Raw genomic sequence first — 12,437 nt, forward strand, 5'->3', positions numbered from 1 at the left:
GATGCGGGCCTCGACGGCTACACATTTCCTCGGGCGGCCGCCTCCCGGCCTCCGTGGAGCGCGGGATGCACGGTCCCATCGACAAGCCTCTCCCGTTTTTACCGTGGCGTCGCGGTTCACCACGGCGGGCGGGTCGGTCTCCTCCGCATAAAAAGGGGGACCCCCGCTTTTTGTTCCACGAAATCGCACAAGCTTTTTTCGCATCCACGGTTTGCCACCGCACACCAAAATGCCGATCCGGCTGCCTACTTTAGCCAACAGGTGGAGCCAGGCGCGCCGTACTTGCGCGGCACTTCCCACGTCCACCGAAGTCGGTGCCAAGGACCACTTTCGGCGCCGGAGCCGCGTACGAGCCTACTCGAGGCGGAAGAACGAAGCCAGCAAGGGCCTGGCCGCAAGTGCGTTCAATTGTCGGGACGTCCAAGTCCCTCGTTCTTCCGTGCTTCCTCTTTCGGCAAGTCGTTGCGGCACCTTCCCAAAGCGCGCAGACCCGCTAATCGCGACGAGCGCGACGTGGCCGTGCCGCCTTTCCCTCGGCAGCAAGCAAAACGCCTGGCAACGTCGACGCTCCCCTAACCGCGATCTCGCACCGTGTTTCGTGTGGCGAATTCAAAAGCCGGCCGGCGCTGCTGCAACCATTACGGTCGGTACGCATACGCCGCGGAGGGCGGGACGGTCATCGGAGCGTGCGGTTCCTCCATCGAGTACTGCGCACCTCGGCCGTCGCATCGCCGTGCCATGACCGGCCGCGCGTCAACGCGAACCGGTGCCAGCGAGATCCCTCGCCTGCAAGAACCGACCGGCAGCCTCCGTCACCCGAGGACGCGGAGGCGCTTGCCGCGGACGGCGGGACGGTATGCACTGGTGCACAGCGGACCCGTCACATCGCCAGTTCCTTGACCGACCGCCGACGCTTGTGCCGTTCCTCTCGTACTTGGCAGTCGCCGCGCGATTGTCGGGTCTCGTTCTTGCACGCTCGAACGGTCGGGAGGGCACTCGGCTGGCGTTTCGGGAACGCGCAGCCTCGCCTTCTACCGACGTAACCACGACTCGCCGTTCGCGCTCCGCCGCTCCTGTTTACAGTACTAGGCGGTCCCGCAGCGGTCGGGTCGCGCATTTCGAGCGCTTCGAGCCACGGTGCAGTGGCGGGTCGAAAGCCGACCTATGAGTGCGTTGCGCCGTTTGTACCCGCGTCCGCCACCTGGCCGACCGTCCAAGGTCGCGGTGTTGGCGTCCGCTGGGCGCAACAATTTGTCACGGGGTGCCGCTCCACATTCAGGCAGCCCCGTGGGGAAAAGCCGACCCCGCGTCCAAACGGGGTCAGCGGCAGAAAGTGTCGGGCGCAGACGCAGCTGAGGCGCTCACCCTTCACAATCCGTTAATGATCCTTCCGCAGGTTCACCTACGGAAACCTTGTTACGACTTTTACTTCCTCTAAATGATCAAGTTTGGTCATCTTTCCAACAGACCGGCGCAACCGAAAGGCCGCGCCGGACATCGGTCCGAAGACCTCACTAAATCATTCAATCGGTAGTAGCGACGGGCGGTGTGTACAAAGGGCAGGGACGTAATCAACGCGAGCTTATGACTCGCGCTTACTGGGAATTCCTCGTTCAAGGGGAACAATTGCAAGCCCCTATCCCAATCACGAAAGAAGTTCCACGGGTTACCCAGTCTTTTCAGACAGGGATAAAGACACGCTGCTTCCTTCAGTGTAGCGCGCGTGCGGCCCCGGACATCTAAGGGCATCACAGACCTGTTATTGCTCTGTTTCGTGCGGCTAGGAGCCGCTTGTCCCTCTAAGAAGGTTGTAAGGTGCTGGGAACCCCGCACCTATTTAATAGGCTAGAGTCTCGTTCGTTATCGGAATTAACCAGACAAATCGCTCCACCAACTAAGAACGGCCATGCACCACCATCCACCGAATCAAGAAAGAGCTCTCAATCTGTCAATCCTCCCAGTGTCCGGGCCGGGTAAGTTTTCCCGTGTTGAGTCAAATTAAGCCGCAGGCTCCACTCCTGGTGGTGCCCTTCCGTCAATTCCTTTAAGTTTCAGCTTTGCAACCATACTTCCCCCGGAACCCAAATACTTTGGTTTCCCGGAAGCTGCCCGCCGAGTCATTTGAGTAACTCAGGCGGATCGCTGGTTGGCATCGTTTATGGTCAGAACTAGGGCGGTATCTGATCGCCTTCGAACCTCTGACTTTCGTTCTTGATCAATGAAAACATTCTTGGCAAATGCTTTCGCAGTAGTTCGTCTTGCGACGGTCCAAGAATTTCACCTCTAGCGCCGCAATACGAATGCCCCCGTCCGTCCCTCTTAATCATTACCTCGTATTCCAAAAACCAACAGAACAGAAACGAGGTCTTGTTCTATTATTCCATGCAAGTTTATTCAGGCGACTCGCCTGCGTTGAGCACTCTAATTTTTTCAAAGTAAAAGCACCGGCCATCTCGAGGCACACAATGAAGTGCACCAAGAAAGAACCGGCATGATGTTCAGTCCGAGCCGTCGCATCGGGTAGATGCACTACTCGTCTGGAACTGAGATCCAACTACGAGCTTTTTAACCGCAGCAGCTTTAGTATACGCTATTGGAGCTGGAATTACCGCGGCTGCTGGCACCAGACTTGCCCTCCAATTGATCCTCGTTAAAGGATTTAGAGTGTACTCATTTCAATTACGGGGCCTCAAAAGAGTCCCGTATTGTTATTTTTCGTCACTACCTCCCCGTGCCGGGAGTGGGTAATTTGCGCGCCTGCTGCCTTCCTTGGATGTGGTAGCCGTTTCTCAGGCTCCCTCTCCGGAATCGAACCCTGATTCTCCGTTACCCGTAACAACCATGGTAAGCAAGTAACCTACCATCGAAAGTTGATAAGGCAGACACTTGAAAGAAACGTCGCCGGCTCGTGGCCATGCGATCAGCACAAAGTTATCCAGAGTCACCACACAATACGGGCCGAAACCCGATCGATCTTGGTCTAATAAAAGCACCCGTTACCCAAAGGGCTCCAGGCTCACTGCATGTATTAGCTCTAGAATTGCCACAGTTATCCAAGTAGGAAGAAACGATCTAAGGAACCATAACTGATTTAATGAGCCATTCGCGGTTTCGCCTTATTTCGGCATGTACTTAGACATGCATGGCTTAATCTTTGAGACAAGCATATGATTACTGGCAGGATCAACCAGGTAATCGTTCGACTGCGCGTCCGTCCTCGCCCTCGGCGGGCCGGACGCAGTCTGTGTGCGGCGGAGGCCACCTTCAGGCGCCCCAACACGCTTATTTTGCACTCCGAGATGACGGCGTTCGAGCTCGCTACGGCACAACCTTCCCGAAAGACGAGTGGGAGCCGTGCGGCAAGAAGCACGTTCATGCTCGCTCTTTTTCGTTGCATCGACTCGGTCGCGCCGTGCGGGTTGCCCAAGCCCGCTGCACTGTCGGTGGACCGGCCGGAACTAGCAACGGAGCCGAGACTGCAAAGCCGCCAGACGACGGGTCACGCCCGCGTCTTCGGCGCTTTCGCATCTGAATCGCCCGAGGACGACACGGAACACACCTCGATATCGTGGTAAAACGGCACCGTCCGACAACCAGCCCCTAACGCATCAAGCGGATGAGGCTGCAGACGACTGCCGTGGATTCCCCTGGAGCAGACCCGAGGACACGCTTGACGAGGCCGAAGCCCGCCGCATATCAGACACCCGGTCGCTTTCGCGTACGCCGCTCACGAGAACCCCCACATAATAGCAGCGATAAGTACCCAGACCTCCTTGGGCCCTAATACGAGCGTACTCGAGAAAATTTCACCGCGGGTGTGCCCCGAAACGTGTGGCATGTTGAGCGTGCCACAAGTCTACGTCGCTCTCAAACCCGCCGAGGTCGTAGAATTTGCGACCCTACTCACGAAATTCCCACCGAGGATACGGCCGCAAACGTACCGCACCTTGGGTAGGCCACGAGTTTGTGCAACACTACGCTGACGGCACAGCACCGAGGTCGTGCGCGCACGCACGGGAAAATTCCGCCGCGGTTTCTGCCGAAAACGTGAGGCACCACGACTCTCCGCAAGTTCGCGTCGACTGCGAAAGACCGAAGTCGTGAACGACGTGTCCGCTACTCGCCGCCGACACGCTGGACACCAAACGTACAACGACTCGACGGCGTCGTAGAGGCCCACGACGCGGTTTTCCTTAACGACGTCTCGGCGTGGCACCGACAGGTTAGAACGGCCGACCAACGTTCCCTGTCCGCCGTTCGGCTCAGTCGAAGGGCTCGGCGACTTCGGCAACGCTGCGAAGCCGCACGGTGACGCACGCCATGTCCCCATTTTTTTTTTTCTTTCTGCGTCTGCCGGGGTGCCCCTATAATAGCAGCGATAAGCACCCAGACCGCCGTGGGTCGCTCGCCCCGGCTGACGTGGTTTTTCGTACTCCTGCGGCGGTCGCCGTCAAGCACGTCCAAATACGCTACTTTCGTGGGCGCATTCACGCTCTTTCGCTTCGCCGGAGTGCCAGCACTCACTCTGCCAAAAACGGCGAACATCCGAGCGGCGGTTCCCACTTTTGCGTCGGCGTCGCAAACCCCGCCCCGGCAGACGAGGTTTGCCGTACTCGTGCGACGGTGGCCGGCGGGCACGTCGAAAGACGCCGATATCGTGCGCGAATTGGCGCACCTTGGCTTCACCGGAGTGCCGCCACTGACTCCTCCAAAAACGGCGAAGATCCGAGCGGCGCTTCCCACTTTCGCATCGGCGTCCCGAACTCCGCCCCGGCTGACGCGGTTTACCGTACTCGTGCGACGGTCGCCGGCGAGCACGTGGAAAGACGCCGATATCGTGCCCGAATCGGCTCCGTTCGGCTTCGCCGGAGTGCCAGCACTGGCTCGGCGAAAGACGACGAACATCCGAGCGACGGTTCTCACTATTGCGTACGCGTCGCAAACCCCGCCCCGGCAGACGCACTTTGCCGTACTCGTGCGACGGTCGCCGGCGAGCACGTAGAAAGACGCCGATATCGTGCCGGAATCGGCCCCGTTTGGCTTCGCCGGAGTGCCAGCACTCACTCGGCCACAAACGGCGAACATCCGAGCGGCGGTTCCCACTTAGCCGTCGGCGTCCCGAACTCCGCCCCGGCAGACGCGGTTGCCGAGCTCGTGCGACTAGCGACCGCGAAGCCGTCTCGCGACGCCGCTTTCGTGCGCGGCTCCCACTGCGACCTGGGTCACCCGAGGTCGACGAGCAAAAAAGAATGTCGAAAAAAATTTTTTTTTTTTTTGCGTCTGCCGGGGTGCCCCTATAATAGCAGCGATAAGCACCCAGACCGCCATGGGTCGCTCGCCCCGGCTGACGTGGTTTTTCGTTTTCCTGCGGTGGTCGTCGTCAAGCACGTCCAAACACGCCACTTTCGTGGGCGCATTCGCGCTCTTTCGCTTCGCCGGAGTGCCAGCACTCACTCTGCCAAAAACGGCGAACATCCGAGCGGCGGTTCCCACTTTTGCGTCGGCGTCGCAAACCCCGCCCCGGCAGACGAGGTTTGCCGTACTCGTGCGACGGTGGCCGGCGGGCACGTCGAAAGACGCCGATATCGTGCGCGAATTGGCGCACCTTGGCTTCACCGGAGTGCCGCCACTGACTCCTCCAAAAACGGCGAAGATCCGAGCGGCGCTTCCCACTTTCGCATCGGCGTCCCGAACTCCGCCCCGGCTGACGCGGTTTACCGTACTCGTGCGACGGTCGCCGGCGAGCACGTGGAAAGACGCCGATATCGTGCCCGAATCGGCTCCGTTCGGCTTCGCCGGATTGCCAGCACTGGCTCGGCGAAAGACGACGAACATCCGAGCGACGGTTCTCACTATTGCGTACGCGTCGCAAACCCCGCCCCGGCAGACGCACTTTGCCGTACTCGTGCGACGGTCGCCGGCGAGCACGTAGAAAGACGCCGATATCGTGCCGGAATCGGCCCCGTTTGGCTTCGCCGGAGTGCCAGCACTCACTCGGCCACAAACGGCGAACATCCGAGCGGCGGTTCCCACTTAGCCGTCGGCGTCCCGAACTCCGCCCCGGCAGACGCGGTTGCCGAGCTCGTGCGACTAGCGACCGCGAAGCCGTCTCGCGACGCCGCTTTCGTGCGCGGCTCCCACTGCGACCTGGGTCACCCGAGGTCGACGAGCAAAAAAGAATGTCGAAAAAAATTTTTTTTTTTTTTTGCGTCTGCCGGGGTGCCCCTATAATAGCAGCGATAAGCACCCAGACCGCCATGGGTCGCTCGCCCCGGCTGACGTGGTTTTTCGTTTTCCTGCGGTGGTCGTCGTCAAGCACGTCCAAACACGCCACTTTCGTGGGCGCATTCGCGCTCTTTCGCTTCGCCGGAGTGCCAGCACTCACTCTGCCAAAAACGGCGAACATCCTAGTGGCGGTTCCCACTTTTGCGTCGGCGTCGCCAACCCCGCCCCGGCATACGCGGTTTGCCGTACTCGTGCGGCGGTGGCCGGCGGGCACGTCGAAAGACACCGATATCGTGCGCGAGTCGATGCTTCTTGGTCTCGCAGGAGGGCCGCCACTCACTCCTGCAAAAACGGCGAAGATCCGAGCGGCGCTTCCCACTTTTTCGTCGGCGTCGCAAACCTCGCCCCGGCAGACGCGCTTTGCCGTACTCGTGCGACGGTCGCCGGCGAGCACGTCGAAATACGCCGATATCGTGCCCGAATCGGCCCCGTTTCGCTTCGCCGGAGTGCCAGCACTCGCTCGGCCAAAGACGACGAACATCCGAGCGACGGTTCCCACTATTGCGTACGCGTCGCGAACCCCGCCCCGGCAGACGCGGTTTGCCGTACTCGTGCGGCGGTGGCCGGCGGGCACGTCGAAAGACGCCGATATCGTGCACGAATTGGCGCTCCTTGGCTTCACCGGAGTGCCAGCACTCACTCGGCCAAAAACGGCGAACATCCGAGCAGCGGTACCCACTTAGCCGTCGGCATCCCGAACTCCGCGCCGGCTGACGCGGTTGCCGAGCTCGTGCGACTAGCGACCGCGAACGCGTCTCGCGACGCCGCTTTCGTGCGCGGCTCCCATTGCGACCTGGGTTACCCGAGCTCGACCAGCAAAAAAGAAGGTCGAAAATTTTTTTTTTTTTTTCTGCGTCTGCCGGGGTGCCCCTATAATAGCAGCGATAAGCACCCAGACCGCCGTGTGTCGCTCGCCCCGGCTGACGTGGTTTTTCGTACTCCTGCAGCGGTCGCCGTCACGCACGTCCAAATACGCCACTTTCGTGGGCGCATTCGCGCTCTTTCGCGTCGCCGGAGTGCCAGCACTCACTCTGCCAAAAACGGCCAACATCCGAGCGGCGGTTCCCACTTTTGCGTCGGCGTCGTAAACCCCGCCCCGGCAGACGCGGTTTGCCCTACTCGTGCGACGGTCGCCGGCGAGCGCGTCGAAAGACGCCGATATCGTGCGCTAATTGGCGCTCCCTGGCTTCTCCGGAGTGCCGCCACTCACTCCTCCAAAAACGGCGAAGATCCGAGCGGCGTTCTCCACTTTCGCATCGGCGTCCCGAACTCCGCCCGGGCTGACGCGGTTTACCGTACTCGTGCGACGGTCGCCGGCGGGCACGTCGAAAGACGCCGATATCGTGCCGTAATCGGCCCCGTTTGGCTTCGCCCGTGTGCCAGCACTCACTCGGCCAAAAACGGCGAACATCCGAGCAGCGTTTCCCACTTTCGCATCGGCGTCCCGAAGCCCGCCCCGGCAGACGCGGTTTGCCCTACTCGAGCGACGGTCGCCGGCGATCACGTCGAAAGGCGCCGAATTCGTGCACGAATCGATGCTTCTTGGTCTCGCAGGAGGGCCGCCACTCACTCCTGCAAAAACGGCGAAGATCCGAGTTGCGCTTCCCACTTTTTCGTCGGCGTCCCGAACTACGCCCCGGCTGACGCGGTTTACCGTACTCGTGCGACGGTCGCCGGCGGGCACTTCAAAATACGCCGATTTCGTGGGCGCATTCACGCTGTTTCGCTTCCCCGGAGTGCCAACACTCACTCTGCCGAAAGCGGCGATCATCCGAGCGGCGGTTCCCACTTTTGCGTCGGCTTCGCAAACGGCGCCCCGGCAGACGCGCTCGTGCGACGTACTCGTGCGACGGTCGCCGGCGAGCACGTCGAAAGACGCCGATATCGTGCTCGAATCGACCCCGTTTCGCTTCGCCGGAGTGCTGCCAGTCACGGCGCAGAAAACGGCGAACAAGTGTTTTTTTTTTTTTTTTTCCTAGAATTTGTGTTATAGAAGGCACATTTGATATCGGACGATAATTTTCAACTTTATCACGCGCACCGATTTTCGTGTAGAGGTTTGCAAGTTTATGGGAATTTCTCCACTTGGAATAATGCGATTTAGTAGTACTACGAGAACTTCATGGATGTACTCAAGGGTACGGGGCAAGTCAGTTACGTCAACACCTGCAGATTTTTTACACTTCAAACTGAAAATTGTTGGTTGTGAGTCCTCGTGTGATATTAAAGGCCGATTCGCTAACACATAGAACAAAGAAAGAAAGGAAGAAAAAACGCCCGCGCTCGCTCAAGAAACCTGGGTTCGCAACAAGTGGCAACAACAAGCAACCGAGCGAGTGCGCCAAAACCCGTGGCGGCCGAACAAACGCGAAGTCCCAACCGCGTCAGCCGGGGCGGCACGGGACAGGAAAAATCACTTCAGCCGGGGCGGCGGGGCACCGAATAAACCTCGTCACCTCGTCGCAGGATAAAAGAGGAAACAAAAAGTCTAAACAGCGTCTGCTGGAGCGAATGCGTAATAAAACAACAACAACAACAAAAAAAAAAAACACCCGCGCTCAAGAAGTCTGCAATCACCACAAAAGGCGACTGTGACCGAGCAGCGTCAGCCGGGGCCGTGCGGAAACGGAAAAACCGCGACTACCGGGGCGTCGAGGCACCGAAAAATCCACTTCAGCCGCGGCGAAAAAAAAAAACAAAAAGAAAGACGGAGGGGGGGGGGGGGAACCACGTCTGCCGGGGCGAAGGAAAAAAAAAAAACGCGTCTGCCGGGGCGAGCCCGGGTGCGGCACCACCGGGAAAACTGTGGCAAACAGACATGGCGATCGAGTGAGTGGGCCGCCAGCCAGGCTCAGCCAAAAAGTGCAAAGTCCGAACTGCGTCAGCCGGGGCGGCAAAAACCACGTCAGCCGGGGCGGCGCAAAAAACCGCGTCTGCCGGGGCGGCACGAAACCGCGTCAGCCGGGGCGGCGCGAAAACTGCGTCAGCCGGGGCGAAAGAAAAAAAAAAAAAAAACGCGTCTGCCGGGGCGAGCCCGGGTGCGGCACCACCGGGAAAACTGTGGCAAACAGACATGGCGATCGAGTGAGTGGGCCGCCAGCCAGGCACAGCCGAAAAGTGCAAAGTCCGAACCGTGTCAGCCGGGGCGGCAAAAAACCGCGTCAGCCGGGGCGGCGCAAAAAACCGCGTCTGCCGGGGCGGCACGAAACCGCGTCTGCCGGGGCGGCGCGAAAACTGCGTCAGCCGGGGCGAGCCCGGGTGCGGCACCACCGGGAAAACTGTGGCAAACAGACATGGCGATCGAGTGAGTGGGCCGCCAGCCAGGCTCAGCCAAAAAGTGCCAAGTCCGAACTGCGTCAGCCGGGGCGGCAAAAAACCGCGTCAGCCGGGGCGGCGCAAAAAACCGCGTCTGCCGGGGCGGCGCGAAAACCGCGTCTGCCGGGGCGGCGCGAAAACTGCGTCAGCCGGGGCGAAAGAAAAAAAAAAACGCGTCTGCCGGGGCGAGCCCGGGTGCGGCACCACCGGGAAAACTGTGGCAAACAGACATGGCGATCGAGTGAGTGGGCCGCCAGCAAGGCTCAGCCAAAAAGTGCTAAGTCCGAACTGCGTCAGCTGGGGCGGCAAAAAACCGCGTCTGCCGGGGCGGCACGAAACCGCGTCAGCCGGGGCGGCGCGAAAACCGCGTCTGCCGGGGCGGCACGAAACCGCGTCAGCCGGGGCGGCGCGAAAACTGCGTCAGCCGGGGCGAGCCCGGGTGCGGCACCACCGGGAAAACTGTGGCAAACAGACATGGCGATCGAGTGAGTGGGCCGCCAGCCAGGCACAGCCGAAAAGTGCTAAGTCCGAACTGCGTCAGCCGGGGCGGCAAAAACCGCGTCAGCCGGGGCGGCGCGAAAACCGCGTCTGCCGGGGCGGCACGAAACCGCGTCAGCCGGGGCGGCGCGAAAACTGCGTCAGCCGGGGCGAGCCCGGGTGCGGCACCACCGGGAAAACTGTGGCTAACAGACATGGCGATCGAGTGAGTGGGCCACCAGCCAGGCTCAGCCAAAAAGTGCTAAGTCCGAACTGCGTCAGCCGGGGCGGCAAAAACCGCGTCAGCCGGGGCGGCGCAAAAAACCGCGTCTGCCGGGGCGGCACGAAACCGCGTCAGCCGGGGCGGCGCGAAAACTGCGTCAGCCGGGGCGAAAGAAAAAAAAAAAACGCGTCTGCCGGGGCGAGCCCGGGTGCGGCACCACCGGGAAAACTGTGGCAAACAGACATGGCGATCGAGTGAGTGGGCCGCCAGCCAGGCACAGCCGAAAAGTGCCAAGTCCGAACTGCGTCAGCCGGGGCGGCAAAAAACCGCGTCAGCCGGGGCGGCGCAAAAAACCGCGTCTGCCGGGGCGGCACGAAACCGCGTCAGCCGGGGCGGCGCGAAAACTGCGTCAGCCGGGGCGAGCCCGGGTGCGGCACCACCGGGAAAACTGTGGCAAACAGACATGGCGATCGAGTGAGTGGGCCGCCAGCCAGGCTCAGCCAAAAAGTGCCAAGTCCGAACTGCGTCAGCCGGGGCGGCGCAAAAAACCGCGTCTGCCGGGGCGGCGCGAAAACCGCGTCTGCCGGGGCGGCGCGAAAACTGCGTCAGCCGGGGCGAAAGAAAAAAAAAACGCGTCTGCCGGGGCGGCAAAAAACCGCGTCTGCCGGGGCGGCACGAAACCGCGTCAGCCGGGGCGGCGCGAAAACCGCGTCTGCCGGGGCGGCACGAAACCGCGTCAGCCGGGGCGAGCCCGGGTGCGGCACCACCGGGAAAACTGTGGCAAACAGACATGGCGATCGAGTGAGTGGGCCGCCAGCCAGGCACAGCCGAAAAGTGCTAAGTCCGAACTGCGTCAGCCGGGGCGGCAAAAACCGCGTCAGCCGGGGCGGCGCAAAAACCGCGTCTGCCGGGGCGAATGCAAAAAAAACAAAGAAAAAAGCCCGCGCTTAATCAAAAGAAAACAAAGAAAAAAGCTTGCGCTTAATCAAAAGAAAACAAACAAAAAAAGTTCGCGCTTAAGCCTGGCGGTGGAACCACCGGGGCAAACAGACCTGGCGATCGAGTGAGTGGGCCGCCAGCCGGGGTGAGCCAAAAAGTGCAAAGTCGGAACCGCGTCAGCCGGGGCGGCGCGAAAACCGCGTCAGCCGGGGCGGCGCAAAAACTGCGTCAGCCGGGGCGGCACGGAAAAACGAAAACCGCGTCAGCCGGGGCGGCACGGAAAAACGAAAACCACGTCAGCCGGGGCGACATCAAAATGAGGAAAAAAAAAAAAAACTGCCTTAGGACACCTGCGTACACTTTCATGCGTTTGGGCATATCTCTCTGTAACACGCGCGCCCCTCGTTACGCGCGGCACTCTGTTTTCTCCGACACCCATATTTCGGCGGCATGTGGCACGCGCGCCCGTCCCTACGCACGGCACACCGCAGTGCTTTCTCGATATTTTTCTTTTCCTCCAACACCGTCATCTATAGGCTTTTAGTGACCTGTTGCTCGTGGCAAAAGTTCGCTAGCTCTGACACCTCTTGCATGCGCACCGTTTTTGCGCACGGTGCTATGCCGCAAAGCACGGCAGTCGCATGCGTTTCTCTCAGGCACCTCTTTTTTGACACAACGCTGTGGTGCTTAGAAACACACCCGCCGCTTTTGCGCACAGAACTCCACCGTACAGCACGGTAGTCACGTTTGTTCCACACGAACAGCAGTGTGCATCGTGCTACGACACTTTGAAAGCTTTTTCTTCCGAGTCTCGACCGCGCTGTTCCTTTCGTACTTGGCGCGGTTTTGGGACCAGCTTTGTTTTAAACCCCTACTGCGCGCCGTTCCTTTCGTACTTGGCGCGGTTCAGGGTTTGTTTCGAGCCCTTAGCCGCGCTGTTCCCTCCGTACTTGGCGCGGTTTAGGGTCGAGCTTTGTCTCGAGCCCTCTCCGCGCCGTTCCTTCCGTACTTGGCGCGGTTTAGGGTTTGTTTCGAGCCCTTAGCCGCGCTGTTCCCTCCGTACTTGGCGCGGTTTAGGGTTTGTTTCGAGCCCTTAGCCGCGCTGTTCCCTCCGTACTTGGCGCGGTTTAGGGTCGAGCTTTGTCTCGAGCCCTCTCCGCGCCGTTCCTTCCGTACTTGGCGCGGTTTAGGGCCGAGC

The 12,437-nt window shown here is 60.5% G+C and overlaps 1 non-coding gene across 1 annotated transcript; it reads right to left on the minus strand.

Annotated features, from left to right (window-relative positions):
* Positions 1–1,379: 1,379 nt before the first annotated feature.
* LOC142795826 (small subunit ribosomal RNA) lies at positions 1,380–3,194 on the minus strand. The gene has a single exon (XR_012893336.1). It is a non-coding gene; the product is annotated as a small subunit ribosomal RNA (ribosomal RNA).
* Positions 3,195–12,437: the final 9,243 nt, after the last annotated feature.

This window comes from Rhipicephalus microplus, unplaced genomic scaffold, assembly GCF_043290135.1.
Source record: "Rhipicephalus microplus isolate Deutch F79 unplaced genomic scaffold, USDA_Rmic scaffold_893, whole genome shotgun sequence".
In the NCBI taxonomy this organism is placed as follows: Eukaryota; Metazoa; Arthropoda; class Arachnida; order Ixodida; family Ixodidae; genus Rhipicephalus; species Rhipicephalus microplus.